This window comes from Falco peregrinus, chromosome 5, assembly GCF_023634155.1.
Source record: "Falco peregrinus isolate bFalPer1 chromosome 5, bFalPer1.pri, whole genome shotgun sequence".
In the NCBI taxonomy this organism is placed as follows: domain Eukaryota; kingdom Metazoa; phylum Chordata; class Aves; order Falconiformes; family Falconidae; genus Falco; species Falco peregrinus.
In genome coordinates this window covers 93,670,879-93,687,171 of record NC_073725.1, presented here as the reverse complement: position 1 = coordinate 93,687,171, position 16,293 = coordinate 93,670,879, and the positions used below count along the sequence as shown (strand labels likewise).

Here is a 16,293-nt window from a genome sequence, read left to right as displayed (position 1 = left end):
CCCCGCTCGCCCCTCCGCCGCCTCTGCGCCCCGCACCGGGCGAGGAGGGTCAGCAAGGGGGTGCAAGGGGAGGGTGGGCTAGTCCTGCAAGGGGCTGAGGGTGGCACAGCAGGCGGATGGAGGAGAGGGGCAGCTTCTGAAGAGTGAGAACAATTACGGGAAAGCTGAGATGAATGCCGGAGGCCAACGCAGAGAGAGGAGGGGAGGGAAAAAAAATAATGCCCCGAGCTGTAATGTGGGACTCTCACGTCCCCCCTTAGTGGGGCCGGGACTGGCGGAGGGTGGGAAAAAGGCAGGGAGCGGGAAGTAACCGGGCGCCCCCACCGCGGAGGGGCCGCCCCGGGTGCGCAGAGCCCGCGGGTGCGGATGTGCCCTGCGCCCGGCGGGAAGCGCCGCGCCGGGGCTATAAGGCCACAAAACAGGCGGCAGAATTGCCCCCCGCGTGGGGGCTGAGCCGCCGAGCGCTGTACCCCGGGCTTGGGGGGGGTGCGCCGCTGCGCGCAGGGGCCGCGCCCGGGCCGCGGGGCAGGAGGAGGGTTGAGGGCGGCCGCGGCTCCGCGGCTCCTCCGCCCGCCCCCCGCGCACGGCGCAGGTTTGGGGGGTGGGGTTTGCGCGGCGCTGCCCGGCTCCCCGGCCGCTGACGCTCAATGCTGCGGCCGCGGGCTGCTGCGGGAGCTGCGCACCTCGGGGCTGCCGCGCACGGCGGGCAGACAGCGCCCGCGCCCGCGGAGCCGAGCATGCCCCCCGCCCCGCCCAGGTAAGCGCGGCGCGGCTTTGCGGAAGGAGGAGGGAGGCAGATTTGAAAAGGCAAAACCAACCAAACAAAAAATTAAAAGGGGAATAAATAAGGAAACCGGTTGCGGCGCTGGGGAAGGAGAGCGCGGCTGGGCTGCGCGGGGCGGCGCGCAGCGGCTGGCCGGGAGCGCGGTGCGGGGCGCGGGGTGCGGGCGGCAGGGCGCTGCGGAGCCCGGGGCGCGGTGGCTGCTGCCGCCCGCGCTCCCCGCCGTGCCCGCGGAGCGGGGTGCGCAGCGCAGCGCGGCCGCGGTGGCTCCGCGGAGGGGGCTGGCTGCGGGTCCGCGGGCACTGGCAGCGGGGAGCGCGGGCTGGGGCGCTGTGCGTGGCTGCGGGCGGGGACTGCCCCCCCCCCCCCCGCGGCCGCCAGGAATGCATGCGTAACTTTTTGCTCGATCCAGCCAGGGTGCCGTGCTCGAGTTTTAGCTTCTTTAGCTTTCCCCAGGCTGATGTTGCTTCCGTGTTGCGAGAAACGTAATGCAGCATGTTGTTTTATTTATCCCAGACAGGAATGACTTGCTCTCTAAACTACAAATTAAACGATGCTGCTTGCATAACAAGTGGAAATAGTTCGTATCTTACATACTAATTATCCATTGCCTTTTAGACTAAGCAAAAGCGTGTTGGGTTTTTGTTGTTTTTTTTTTAAATTATTATTATTTGCAAGGAGGGTTCAATAAAAGAGTCTGATGTCTTGCAGCAACGTATTCATTTTCCCTTGCTGGATTAAAGTGGGCAAAGGATTAGGAGCCAGCATGGTGATAAGGCACCCTGAGGTGCAGGGAAGGAGGGGAACGTGTGGCGGTAGAGAAGTCAGGTTTTGTGCCTGTGCTTGCACATCCTCCCCTTTACATGGTTCAGTTCGGGACCTGCATCCTGGCCGATCCATCATGTGGATGGGCGCAGGGGCTGGTGTCATGCTCCCGTTGCAATGGTCGCACGGCTCCCGACATCCTGACAGCGGCTGCCGCGCTCCTGCTCAGCCGGGGAGCCGGGATGCCACGGCCCGTGCACGTCCCGGTGGCGGCGGAGCTGTCGCAGCCCCTTCCCCCGTTTCTCTAGCTCCCGGCTGCTCCGTCCCAGCTGCACACGGAGCCCCCAGCCCCGGCTCCCGCACGCCGGGGCTCCCCGCGCTGCTGCCGCGGGAGGCAGGGTGAGGGGGCTCTGTGCTGGGGGCAGCCTGGTGGACCCTCCAGCAGCCTTTTCTGCTGCTTTCCTGGCCAGGACACTGTTTTTCCTTCTTTTCTGGACCTGAGGAGCTTGCATTTTTACCCTGTCTGTAAGTCCCTGCAAACTGCTTAAATGGCTCTTGAATAATCCTTCAAAGTCACCTCCCCTCTTTAATCTAATACCAAAAGGACTTACTTTACATGGCTAATCCCTCTTTTACTTGCTGTACAGCCTCATTTAGAGGTGTGCACACTGCTAATTTTCCCAAAGCAGCCTGCTTTAGACAATGGCTTCCTCTGGCGTGCAGCAACCTCTCCCTCCCGTGCTGAACTCTGGGCAGAGCTGAATACCTCTGACAACGTTTTGCTTGATTTCAGGAGGTGTTTCATCAGACCCCATCAAACACACGTACCCTTCGCAAGAAGCCACAGCAAAATCTTTGTGTGTATTTGTAGGTAGCACCTACTGGGAGGGTCTCCTGCCCTGTGTGCCCCTGTACTGGCAGCCCGGGGGCAGGCACTTGGGTGGGGAGGGCGAGGGGGGGACTGGAGCAAAGCAGGGTGTGCCTGCAGGTAGGTGGAGTTGAATGATCCTGGAAAAAATTCTGGCAACTTTGGAAAGTGTCCCTGCCCATGGCAGGGGGGGCTGGAACTAGATGATCTGTAAAGTCCCTTCCAGCCCAAACCTTCTGTGATTCTGTGACTTGGAAATTTTCCCATCCTTATCTTCTGCAGCGGAGTCGAGCTCTCTAGCCCATCTAGTGTTCCCAGAATTTTAAGCTGGTGCTGTTCTACATGATGACAAAATAGATGTTTTGAATGTGAATGACAGCAGAAGAAAAGCTTACCTTTGCAAGAAGCCTCGCTTCTCCCTTAGCATGTAAGCAGTAAACATGATGAAATGGTACTGCCTTCAAACCCTAACTGTATGTGCACGCAGTGATGTCTGGAGCTGCTCAGCCCCTTGCCTGAGGTCACCATGGATGTCCGATGAGGGGCAAGCATGCCCTTGGTGTGGTCTGGGTCATGGGAGGGGGCAAGCGTCGTCGTCTCCTCTTCTCCAAGCCAGGAGGACACATTTGACTGTGATGTGGCACAAGCCTTCTTGGATGGGTGGTCTCTGAGACCACAGCTGTCCTTCCCTGGGGTGGCCCTTGTCGTATTTCCAGTGTAACCCCTCCGTCGCTTGTTTCCCAAGTGCTGAATGTAAACGGTCAGCTGAGGAGCGTTTATTCTAGAGGGAAGACCAGCAGCACTGGAAGGCAGCAAGCAGCTGGGGAAAGAGCTCACCTTGGTTCCCAAACTTGCACCTCGTCATGTGTGAAAGTTTCTTGTTGATATGCAGATCTTTATTTTTATTGTGATTAACATTTCTTTGATTTAAAATATGCTCCTCTGTGAGAAGAAAACAGGTGTAAGGTCCTTTATAATTTCTACCAGAGGTGCAAAACTTCGGAAGAATTTTGGAGATGTTCTTGTGCCACGGGACTTATTTCGGTGGGTTTAGGGAGTTGGCTTTGTTTGGCAGTTCTGTGCAGTTAACTTGATTTTTTTTAAAAAAAAATTAGAAAATCAGAGGTAAAGGCAAGGCAGAGCTGAGGGAAGGATATTAACCACAAGGTAGCTAGATCATTGCCTTTTTAATTTTCTCTCACCGTCTTTGGGAATTTTATTTGGCGAAGCGTGATGGAGGTGCCAGCTCCCCCGGCTGCTCTGCACCAGGGGCACGGGTGGGCACAGCCCTGGCGCCACACAGACAGCTCGGGCTGCAGGCAGTGCCGGAGAAGATGCTCTTGCTTAAAAATACTCTGCTGCGTTTGAAAGTTCGTAAATCATCACAGGTCTATTTTTAGCCATGTTAGATTATAGCTAGTCTGGGGTTTCTTCCCATCTGCGGCCTAAAACGACCCGATAATGTCCCTGTAAAAGCTGTTTACACGCTCCTTTTGATGTTGTGGGTGACCTGTTGTTCAGCCCCATTACCATCCAGGGGACGGGGCTCCATCTGAAGAGGGTTTGGTGCAACAGTTGGGAATTTTCCTTCACATGCAGAACCTGGAAGGCTGCTGCTTGGTGCATGAGTGATGTGCAGCCCCTGACAGGAAGGTAATCACAAACACAGAAAAGTAACATGAATCACACAAAATCCACAAATGTCAGCTCTGAAGCTCTAATCTAGGCATGCTGCCAAGATTTAAACTTGCACACATCTTTACTGTTATCTGCTACAGTGGTTACTCAAATACAAATATGAATATCATGACAGTAGTGATTCATTCTTTTTATTATTAGCAAAGCAAATATATAATGACATCCGGCTGATTTACTCTTTCATGTGAACACACAACTCTTCCCTGTCCCCTACCATCATCCACCAAAAATGGTGATATTAAAACTAAAACTCTAGTGTAAAATCTGCTTGCAATCTTAGCATAAATGAGGTTCACATTTCATTAGGAACCAAAACAACAGTATTTTCTGCACTAAGTTTGCAGTACTGTATGTGTTGTACTTGGGAAATAACTTCATTCTTTGCTTTTCCCTAGAGACAAGCAGTCACTTTCTATCTTAATCTGCAGGATAAAAATCTGTTTCAACAGGACACCAAGAAAAAGAAAGCTTTGTTGGTTTGGGTTCTTTTAATTGTTAGGTTAAATCACTGAAAGTCAAACCCTCAGGACCAACAGGGTGAAAGTATTTTCGAAATAATTAATCTAGTGACTTTTCTCATATGCATGATTCAAATTTAGGAAGCTAGAGCATAAGGAGCAAGTTTTGACTCTGCAATATAAACGGGGAATTTTGCTCAGGTACGTAATTGCAGCATAGATGTAATAGCATGTGGACTTCAGCAAGGTAAGTGTTACACTTACTGCATTATTCCACTTCAAAAAAATGTCTTGTGGACTCAAGAAAATAATCTACAACCATCAATTTTTTAAAATTACCTTTACAGTATTTTTCTAAACATTGTTTAAACAGCTCAAGGTTTCAAAATTGAGGTTCTACCACACTTGTTTCTTCTACTAATTCTTCCATGAGCTCCCAGTTGATACTTTGTTACTTGAAGATTTGCTGGAGATGCCTCCAATATGGCCAAACATCTTTATTAATAAATTAAAGTTTTGATACATCCCATACCAAGCTCTCCTAAGATGCAAGTCAAGTCCCACAATGGCACTTCACCACCTTTTCTCTTCTGTTTTTCCAGAGGCTCTGAGCCAGGCTTCAGTGAGACTTGGTGGACACGATCATTATTAACCATCTCACGGTGGACACGATCATTATTAACCATCTCACGTGGGCTTTCCCCATTTTGTTTGCAGAGTAAGATGTGGCTGAAATAGCAACTGTTAGGCTTGGCTTTCTCCAGATTTCTTTTAACCCAGGAGGGCAATGTGACAGCACTCCCTGCCACGCTCATGAAGTCGTAGAATGGTTTGGGTTGGAAGGGACCTTGAAGTCCACCCAGTTCCAACCCCTGCCGTGGGCAGGGACACCTTCCACTGGACCAAGTGGCTCCCAGCCCCATCCAGCCTGGCCTTGAGCACTGCCAGGGATGGGGCACCCACAGCTGCTCTGGGCAGCTTGGGCCAGGGTCTCACCACCCTCATGGTGAAGAATTTCTTCCTAATATCTAACCTAAATCTGCCCCATTACCTCTTGTCCTGTCACTACATGCCCTTGTAAAAAGTCCCTCTCTAGTTTTCAGCGGTGGTTCATCTTCCTTTTGTGGTCCTTGTTCACAAGTAGCACAGTCCAAAAGACTCCTCCATCAGTGTCCCTGCACCGCCCACAGGCTTCCTTGGGAGTAGTTTAATTTCTTCGTGAGTTAAATGCCACTCACTGCCTGTGAGCTAAGGGCTGGCCTTAGGGACTGGAGGAAGCCCAGAAGCTGTCCAGGTGGCTGGCAGCCAGGTTTCCCTTCCTTGGACTGGAAGTATTTGGCTCATATCTGAGCTGGACTCTGCTGTTAACTTAGCTGGAGGTTTGCACGGGGTTGATGTTGTTACTTTTATGGGACAGATTGTGTATTAGCAAAGAACATTGTAAAAACTCACTGAAAAGTAGGTGAGTGAAGGGCAAAGTAAACATCCTGGCTACCTGCCCTGGTGCCGGGCTGCCTTCAGCAGGTCTTGGCCCATCCATGGCAGCCATGGTTTCTGACACCACCAGGTGTGAGCTCTTTGCTAGGCTGACGTGCTGGATCTTCTCCCGTTGGACCTTTTGTGGGACCCCCACATTTTATATAGCATATGTGTAAGGAACCTGGATCTGGTGGGCTACCAATGGTGCATAAATTCATTTCATGTGGTTTTCTTTTTCCGGGGTACTATGTGATAACACTGTGCTTGGTATTAATGGTGTGACCCATGAGAGGTGTTTGAAAGGCATGCTGAGCACTGAACAGAGGAGGGTTCTTCACCTCCTGCACAGAGCACCAAATACATTTAATAAAAAAAAAAATTATTTTTTTTTTTTATCACTGCTCCCTGCTCTTGTGAAATGAAGGCAAAAACTATCCTATCCTCTTGTCATGAATGAATGGATGAATCTTCTTGGTCTTTGTCTCCCAGTCTTTTTTTTTTTTTTTTTGGAGGGACGGGGGGAGCTTCCAAAGAGCACTCAACTTTAGCTTTTTAAAAAGAGTTACTTATCATAAGAGCAGAACATTTGCCTAAGAGGGTTTAGTCCAGGAATGACTTCTCATATTTAATTGATCTGTATTGTTCAATTAGGGAGATGTATAATGCCTTCTGTTGTGCATGTATAGCTGGAAGTAGAAATGAATGAAATATGAAGTACAGCAGAAGAGTAATTTCAAACAGAATCAGCTCTTAGCAATGTACTAAACAGGATTTCAATCCAGGCCCTGATACGTGTGAGTAAATACGAATTGTGTAAATATATCAGATCGTTAACTTTGAGATGCAAATTATTTTGAATTACAGTATTTCTTCTTATTCTGGCCAGAATTCAGTAACTTTTTTGTTCCAAATCATATTTATAAACATTTCCAACTTGTGAATTCATGTTCAAATGTATTTCAGCATGTTACGCTTCTCTGGAAACAGCTTGTTTGGGTTTCAGAGCCCCCCAGTTTCCCCAGTACGGGTGGGCTGTCAGGAGCAGGGCAGAGCACACAGCAGCGTGGCACTCGGAGACACGAGTGGCACGGATCCCACAGGGTGGCAGCACTCAGCCCGCAGCACCCAGCTCCTGACCGTGCATCCCGCTGCCCATTCCTCCTGCTGCATCCTGCAGCGCATCGCTCCCAGTATATCCCGCAGCGCATCCCTCCCGGTGCATCCCACTGCCCGTCCCTCCCAGTGCATCCCGCAGCACATCCCACCTGCTGCACCCCCCTGCCCGGATGCCAGATCCTGGTGCCGGAACGGCCACGCAGCCTGGGAGCTTTGGGAGCGCACCCTTCTCTGCAGGCCTGGGGAAGAACTGGTGCCACTTTGCAGGTTTTAGGCAGATAGTGAATGTTATGCCTATAACACAATTTCAACAGTATAATTTTCTTAGGATTACTAATTCTGAGGAATCAATAAAAAACCATGCATCATTTTTCTCCTTGACATCTTTGTTTCATGATTCTCTGCTGACCAACAAGGCCGTTCTGCTTCTCAGCGTACCCCTCATTTTTTCCCACCACTTGTATACTCACCACTATCCATCTTCACTCACAGCCTGCCGCAGCAGGTCCTCTCACACTGTGGCTGATGGGGGGGCTTGCTCGGCATCACCCTCTCTGCTCCTCCCCAGCTCCTTTGGTTTCAACACAAGATGCTCAAGAGGGTTCCTCTGTGGGATCCAGCACAGTTAGACTTGCCAATAGAAAGCGCCGATTATTCATGAAGAGTGGTTTTAAACTTTGCAGAAATCAGTGGTGACGAGCAGCAAGCGTGTGGTGTGTGCGGAGAAGCTGTCCTGCGCGGTGCATGGCACGAGGGCTGGTTGTCGGTGTGCAGTTCTTCTGCTCGACAGCTTGCAGGAAGGCTTTCAGGGATGTCCTGGTAAGGATAGCTCAGCGTTAGTCCAGTCCAAAAATCTGTGTGGCAGAAGAGGTCTGCCGGCTGCTTTGGCAGCTCCATTTTTGGTGGGCATCAAGCAGGTGTCTCCTGGGCAGGGATAAGGTCAGTGGGCAGAAAGGACTGGCAGGGCAGATGGAAGGCGCTGACCATCCTTCCGTCTCTGATCTCAGCAGTATTTTCATATTGTTTGCCAACACTTCCTACAATTAATATTAAATGAATATATCACACATTGTTTTACCAGGGAGGCAGAGATGGGAAAAACAGATGCAGAGCAATGCAAAGCGTCAGGCTGGGTGTCTCCTGGGGAGCACCAGTAACGCGCTGGTTTGAGTCAAGGAATGACTTGGGTGAATTCAGTGTTTGATGGGTCTCTTCTAATTGCAGATGTGAAAAAAACCAACCACTAGTCAAATACAGCTGTAAATGAATAGCGCAGAACAGGGATTGACTCAATATTTTCTCTAGTCGAGTGGAAAAAAGGAAACCTAGTATGAGAAATCTGGAAAGGTCAAATTAATTTGTACTTGTGTGATAATGGGTAATACCTCTATTGTTTATGAAGCTTGCAAAATCTCTCTGGTGTTAACCACTGTGATAGATCTGATGGTGATTTTGAGAAATTAAAAATGAAGTAACAGTTGTTCCACCCTCTTCTTGCCTTTATCTGTTTTGATTTAGGATTCCTTTGAAAAGTTACATGTTCTTTATGAATTAGTTGAGATGAAATTTTTTCAGTTTTCTTGACTTCAGTGTGCTGTCGCTAAAGGGAGGAGATAATTTTAAACCAAAAAGATTAATAGTGAGGTTGGTAAGAGTAAGACTGAAAACCTGCTTGTGTCTTGCTGCTTAAGCATTCTGACTGTGTTTCCCTGTTTGTTTATTTTGCTCCGGTCTTTACTGTTTATTTACTAGGTGCCTTCTGCTGCCTCTGTTATTCAGGCAGATTTGCAGCTTCTTTTAGTAGCCACTGGACATTGTGTGGATTTTTCTGGGATCCTGCTTTCTTTCCTGGGAGTGACAATGCTACCAAACTGCATAATTTTCCATGAAACAATAGAGGACTATATCGGGAGTCCCTTCTGCCTCGTGTACAGCAAAATGTGTAGGCTCCAGAGGAATTCATTTGCTAGGCTTATCGCTGAGACATTTAATATCTAGAATGATTTAGTATATCAGATTCTAGAGTTTTGGGCTGAATGTAGCTGCATTCGTCATTGTTGCAGAACCTTGACAGCGAACAAAAGGTGCTGCGGGGAACCATAACTCATGCAGCAAATTAATGGGTTCCCGGCTTCACTTGCTCAGCTAAATGGAAGCAGGGAACGGTGTGGTCTTGCCGGCCGAGGGCTTTGTGCAACAAGTGTGTGGGTTAGGAGTTTGCATGTCCTTCATCCCTGGAGCGAAGATGAAAAGCACAGACTTCTTGCCAACTGCCTGGGACTGGTGTTTTTCACTGTAGAAGGTACTTACCTATAAATGACTTGAAAGGGGGAAAAAAACCACCAGCTTGTTAGCTGTTATGGGAGCATGATGCAATTGTTTTCGCAGAATTTTTTTTTCAGGGAGCATCCACAGAAGGGAAAGGATTTGACTGGGAAGGTTTCACGTACTCTAGATTTTATCATGTCACACTGCAACAGAAAACTTAAAGCTATGAGCACAGGACGTCCAGTAACACTCACAGGCTGCATACCGTGGCTGATAGTTTTGCCACTGGAAAGGTGTGTGCGTTGCAGAGGCATATGTGATTGCCTTCAAGCGACTGGTTCTCCCAGGCAGGTCTGGGTTGACAGAGCGCTTTGGCCATAGACAATCCCATGCAGGCTCTTCCAGACCAGAAACCTCTCCAGGATCCTCAGCAGTACTCATGGTTTAGACTGTTTGCCATAGGAGGGCTGCAGCCCCGCATCTTCCTGGCCCTGATTTTGCTCTTACCCTTTTTTCCAGTTCTGCCGCCCTTACTGGCAGACGAAACCAGTTCTGGAAAAGGTTCCTGTCCTCTTAGTTGCCAAATTACTGGGTGTGCTGAAAGACGCGGCATAGCTAAGAAATACGGGATGAGGAGAGACGATGCTCTGAAGTGACAGTTCACTTGGTGGTGTGTTTTTTAGGCAGGGTGAGGTCAGCCTGTTCGAAGTGATCAGCAGCTCCTGAGGCTTGGATGTGGACTGGGGTTGTTGAGCACTTCATCGCTGGAGTTGTTGAGCACTTCATCGTGAAGAGCTGCCTGTACATTTGGTAATTGGCTCAATCACCCTCAAGGGCTTAGAAGATAAACATGCAGCAACGACTGAGAAAACAAATAGATGGGGGGATGGATGACGTCGTAGTGAAGCGGCTTGAATCTGCAGCTGAGTTGCACCTAGAGGGCTTCAGAAAACGTGCAGAACTGGGTGGCTGCTGAATGCTGCCACTGCGTGGTGTTGGCCACGTCAGGCAGTTTTTTCAGTTCTGAACTTGCACTTCCAAAGTTCAGGAAGGCTCTGCGTTGTCTGGTGGATCAGTCAGCTGTCCAGAGCACCTTTGCAGCATAGTGAGCAGTTCAGTATGCCCACATTTGCTCTTTGGGGGGAAAAACCACCAGAAACAAGGTCACCTGCTCTCACCGCAGGTTTATGGCTGAGCTGGAGATGCCCTTCTCCAGAAAACAAAACATGATGAGTAATATGGTCTTTTAAAAAGCAGAGAGCACTCTAGATGCGTGTTTGAAACTGATGTAAGGCACAGAAGCGGTTGTGTCCCAACATGATCTGAGTATGCAGGGATCGCGTCATTGCACGGAGCTGTGCTGCCAACGTGGATTGAGCGGGTTTGGTCGCTGCTCCTGTTTCCTTCAGGGTGGGGTGGCTTTGGTTGTTGGTGAGGGGGGTAGGGTTTGAGGATCTTCTCATCTGCTTTCAATCTTGATTTTTTTTCCTTGGAAGAGCAAGTTTCAAGGTCAGTCAGTGTTTTTCCAGTGTGTCAGTATAAAGTCCGGGTCTACCGCATGATTGTACTGTCTCATCTGCTTTCTGCTTCAATCTTCTGGACCACTGAAGTTAGAAACTTGACAGCATGTGGCAAAAGATGCCAATAATAGCTCAGTAATACCTTCTGGTTTGTTCAATCCTGTGTAAGTGGGAGTTTGCAGCGGAGCTGAATAGCACACCATTGCCCAGCCTCGGGTGGTATGAATAAAGTCCTTACAGTAGATTAAGTGATAGATCACAGCTCCGCTGCAGACGTTGTATGGAGGAGCCCATTTGGCAGCAGCTAGCATAAATGGACAGAAGTGCAGTGTTTGTGCTACTGTTTATTTAATTACTTTAGGTTTGCTTGTCTGTATACACGTGCCTGCGCAGCCAGTCTGGGCTGAGCAGGAGTGAAGGAGATGGAAGGTGCTTAAAGAAGCCAGGATGGATGGCTGCAGGCTCTGTCACCTCTTTGCTTTGGGAGAAGAAAGGTGTGGGAGTTACAGAGGAGGTGGAAGAAGTACGAAGAGCATGTGGCATGTCAAGAAAACTTCAAAAGGCCAGGAAAAAAAAATCTTCCCTTTCAATTCTTCCTTTCTCCTCTACTCAGAGTCTACTGTCTTTACTGCCTCAGTGGCTCCATCCGCGTGGTGGCTCGTGCAATGTCTCAGGCAACTAGCAGTGAGAACAGTGGCCCACAGAAGACTGAAATACGGATGCTTCTCTTTTGCCAGCACAATCTAAGTAAGACTTGCCAAAAAAACCCTGTTTCTGGTGGGTCTGCTGCCAAAAGAGGCTTTCTTGCTTCCGAAGAGGAGGGACTGACAGTGGTTAGCTGGACCAGTTCCTCCATCTGCAGGGACCTTCCTCCTGGCTGCTGAGGGATGGGAGTGCTCCTCCTGCCCAAAGAAGACATCTAGCACAGGTGTTTCTGTTCTGGTCCAGGAGGAAGATCCTTCAAATCCTGTTTTAAAAGGATTTAACCTGGCACTGGAGTGGTCCCCACACTGAAACCAGCCCCAGGGCCAAACCCTCAGCTGCTACACTGCTGCTTTTTTCCTTTGTTTTAACACATCAGGAGGTTCTGACGTGTGGTGTAAGTGTACAGTTTTGTGGACAAGCCAATGCTTCCGATCATTCCCAGTGTATCCAGAGACAGCAAGGCTACCTCGGCTAGCCTGCTTGCTATCAGCCCGCACTGCATCTCAGAACCATTTTATTATGTTTATTATTGTATTTTAGAACCATTACCTAAAATACGGAATTGCTGCCCCTAGAAAAGTGGATTATCCTTTCCTGGATAGCTAATTCTATTTCACTCAAGAAAATTTGATTCATATTTCTGAAACATTGCCACTAAACAGCTTTCTAAGCAGAGTTGCAGTACAAGACCAAATTAGATTCGTGTAAGGGAGAGGGGAAATATTGTTGTTGCAAGTGTCCAAAGGGGTTGAAATGAAAATAATTTTATAGATCAAACTTAAATTGAGTTCAGATATTACAGAGACAGCACAGTGCTATACCTGGGAAATCCCATCTGTCAAAAATAAACTTCAGGGTCACATTTTCAAATGGCAGTTTGGTTCTGGATCATGTGGCGTCTGTCTCTGGCGGAGCTGGGATGTCAGCCCCATTGCTGCCATGGCATGACCATGCAGAGCAGGTTGGGCTGCATGAATCTTCTCAATTTAAAAAAAAAAAAAGAACAAAAGAAGGTGGAGGAATGCTTTTCAAGGATTTATAACATCCTTCACAAATTGCACCAGTCTGAAATGGCAGATACTGTTTGTCTCAGTGACTTTGACTTTTGACTAAGTCTCCAAAAATTTAGGCCAGACTATAGCGAAGCCCAGCGTCCCAGAGAAAGTACCTTGTGAAGTTCTGCAGTTGGAAGTAGAAGCAGTTTCAATTAAACTTGAGAACTTACTTGACCCATATTACTGTAGTACCTGAAAGGACTTAACATTTTAGGTCTTTGATTATCCTTGTGGAATTCTTCTGAGCTGGTTGTGTGCTGTTTTATTGGGGATGAGGAACTGAGATGCACATCCCAAGATGGTCAGAGATACAGAGATATTTAGGAACTTCAGTTTCTAGTAATCTCTATCCAAATTCTTTGGATTTTAGGGTACTGAGCTATTAAAAATACTAAGTTTATGCCAGAGGAGAAATTTTAACACCGACTTCTTATTCCCCATGGATTGCATCATAATTCCGTTCTATGCTTAAACCAGATGTAATTATTTTTCCACCTGTGTTTTGGCTTTGGATCAGTCCTTCCCACCTGCATGGGATTCAGGATCTCTCTGAATACTTGCTTTAAAACTATCAATACTTGGGACTGAAAGTATATTTTTGAAAATGTAATCAAACACAATTTAGCTGTCTGAAACATTATGAGTAGACCTAAGCATTCACATAGAAATACTTGACAATATCTGTACTAACATAATGTCATCCATTAGTATTGTGTAAAATATAAAATATCATGCAATATTTAAATCCAGCTGCAGTGAATCCTCTGTAACTATACTGACAGTATCTAAATTTAGTAACTAATTAAATTCCATGGAACAGAAGAATGCATTTCTCCACTGCAATCTACTTCTTGTAAGGACAAAGATTATGTGCAATAGCTATACTTCTATTTTTATATAATGTAATATATTTTTTATATATATTAACTATATACCTGTGCTTTCTGAATTTCTACATCTGTATTTCAGCACCTCTGCTGAAGAGGACCTGGGGACCCTGGGTGGTGCAGGCTGAATGTGAGCTGGTGCTGAGGCTCAGCCGCCCTCAGGTCTGGCCCGTGGCCACAAGGCTGGGGGGGGACTGTCACCCCTCCCCCGGCACTCAGTAGTCCACATCTGGACCCTGCTGTCCAGCTCTGACCCCTCCGTGAGATGGTTGCTGATGGAAGTGGTTGAGCTTGAGGGGGTTACTGGGGTTGCAGGGACAGTGCCCTGAGAATCTGGGTCTGGATTCATCCAGACTCTGCTCAGAGGATCCTTCATCCACGACCAGAATGGCTCTTTTCACCAAAAATGCCAGTTCAGGCATTTTCTTTTCCAGCCACTTCACTGACCAAACCTCTGGCTGCGGATGACTCCGGCTTTAAGACTGTGATGAAATTAAGCATGTACCCAAGCCCTTACGGGATCAGGGCCAAACACTTTAAATAATTGATGGGCTGCTTTATTTCGTCAGCCTTTCTGAAGTAAACTGAGTTTCAGATGAGCATGAGCTGACTTAGATGTTTAGGTGGGGAAAAAACAGCCTCTTTGAATTGTGCTGATTTCCCACAGGGTTACCTTGGGACCAGAAAAAATAATTTCTTCAGCTTGATCCTTCTTTCCCCCTCTCTAAACAAACACTTTTTTTTTTTTTTGCTTTGTTTTCTGTTCAGGCCTTTTGGATTCTTTTGCAGGAAAAAAAAAAAAGAATCCTCTTAAACATATAATCTGAAAAGGGGAGGGGAGGAAAGTTGTCATTAGTATTTGTGAACTGAAGTTGGCCAACTGTCCCAGGGGTATTTTGATTTTGCAGGGTATATGTCTGTGTAATTTCTGTAAATGTCGATAAATTAATAATACAGCTAGAATAGATGTGTTTCCCGTAACACTTGCCAGTGTGTGTGAGGCAATGCAAAACTAGAAGAACTGAAAGTTGCTGACCCAAATATGGTGTAAGATTAGAAGAAAAGGTGAATGGAGGGTAAAAAAGTAAATAGCAGGAGAAGCAGATAATGAGCATCCATGCTTTGGTTGCTAAATGGTACTGTGGTCATGCAGACTGGTCTGCAGGAAGGATATTGTTTGTACAGGCAGGATATGGGAGAAAGGAGAATTAGTTTGTTGAAAAACAAGCAGGAAATGTGTGTCTGTTTGGGATGGCTCCTCATATTCCACATCTGCAAATGGCTAAATATATTAGCTGAAAATAGCAGTGTGACAGAAACAGCAGAGTTACGCTCGGCTTCAGGGGGAGGGAGCTGCAATAGAAAAAAGGATGTGTCCAGAGAAGCGTTGCTTTTTGGAAACTACCCTTTGAGCAATTTCCTTCAGTGGAAAATGTCAGTGAACTAAGGCTCTCCTGAGAGTTGATTTCTAAGACTGTTTATTTCTACTAATGATACAACATACCAAATTATTAAAAATTCTAAAAGCTACATTGGACAAAGTGGTTCACAGCAGAAAATATGCTTTGATCCATAATGCACACCCCCCCCCCCCCTTTTTTTTTTATAATCCTTTTACTCTTTAGGTCCTATTCATGTGTAAACTCTTTCTTATAATTTTCTGAATCTGAACATGCTTAGAAATTGTAAAACTGTCTTGGAGGTGACTTTGATGACTTTGGGAAGGGAGTAAAGTGATGGTGTATCGGTAGTACGAGTGGGCTGGACTAGAGAGCATTTCCAGCTCTCAAATGTGACAGCGTGTGGGCACAGACACCTGCAATCATTGGTCACAGTTGAGTTTCATAAAGTCTTAAATGCCTTCAACATGGTAGCAACACTGCTAACACAAACATAAAAACACTGTAAAGTGTTTTTAAGACCAATATTTGTAGTTAAAAATAAATTCCTGCTGTGGTCAACCCATTCATTATCCCCTTCATGAAGAAAAAGGAGATGCAGCCTTCTGCTGTGATGTCCGTTCATTTCCTTAGCCACTGTCACTCATCCCCTTAATTACTGAATCTTATCATTTTGTATTCCAGATACTGGATTTGATCCATCCATCAGCTGTCAGTACCTTGTCAGAGACCCTGGATACTTCCAGATGCATTTTCTGTGCAGGTCCTGCCAGAAGAGAGGAATGTTGTGCAGAGAGGACTGGGCAGATAACAGACTTCATCCATTTTTCCTGTATTTCATCCTCAAATTAACCTTTTTTGCCATTTTCTCCCCCATAAACGGAACCTGAGAATTTGTAATGGGTGATCTTTGATTTATGAGGGGTTTGTGGGTTTATTTCCATGGATAGACAAACACTCCTATTTCAAACTGTTTTGACAAAAAACATAAGAGAAAATTCTGCCCTCCACTTCGCAAATAAAAAGGAGGGTAAAACTTTGCCTGTTGTGTCTCTTCAGCTGAACTTGACAACAATGCTTAGAGAGAGGTTTCCATGGTGAACGTAGAAAAATCAAATTTGAAAACTGTTTTCTTTTGTGCATTTGCTTCTATTGTTTTAATGGTCACTGTTCTGCACATTTAACAGTCATTATCCACACCTTCTAGCTTGTGAATACATTTACATATTTTAAATCAACATTAGCAGAGAAAAATGGGTGATTTGTCCAGGGCTGATTATGATTTTTTTTATT

The 16,293-nt window shown here is 47.1% G+C and overlaps 1 protein-coding gene across 2 annotated transcripts in view; it reads left to right on the top strand.

The window, feature by feature from the left end:
- The first annotated feature begins 583 nt into the window (after positions 1–583).
- The window catches only part of LOC101920190 (contactin-4), a 339,023-nt gene continuing 323,313 nt past the window's right edge, over positions 584–16,293 (top strand). For both annotated transcript variants that reach the window (XM_055806900.1, XM_055806899.1), the window contains exon 1: positions 584–757. The gene's annotated coding sequence lies outside the window, so the exon portion shown is untranslated. The remainder of the gene's footprint in view (positions 758–16,293) is intronic.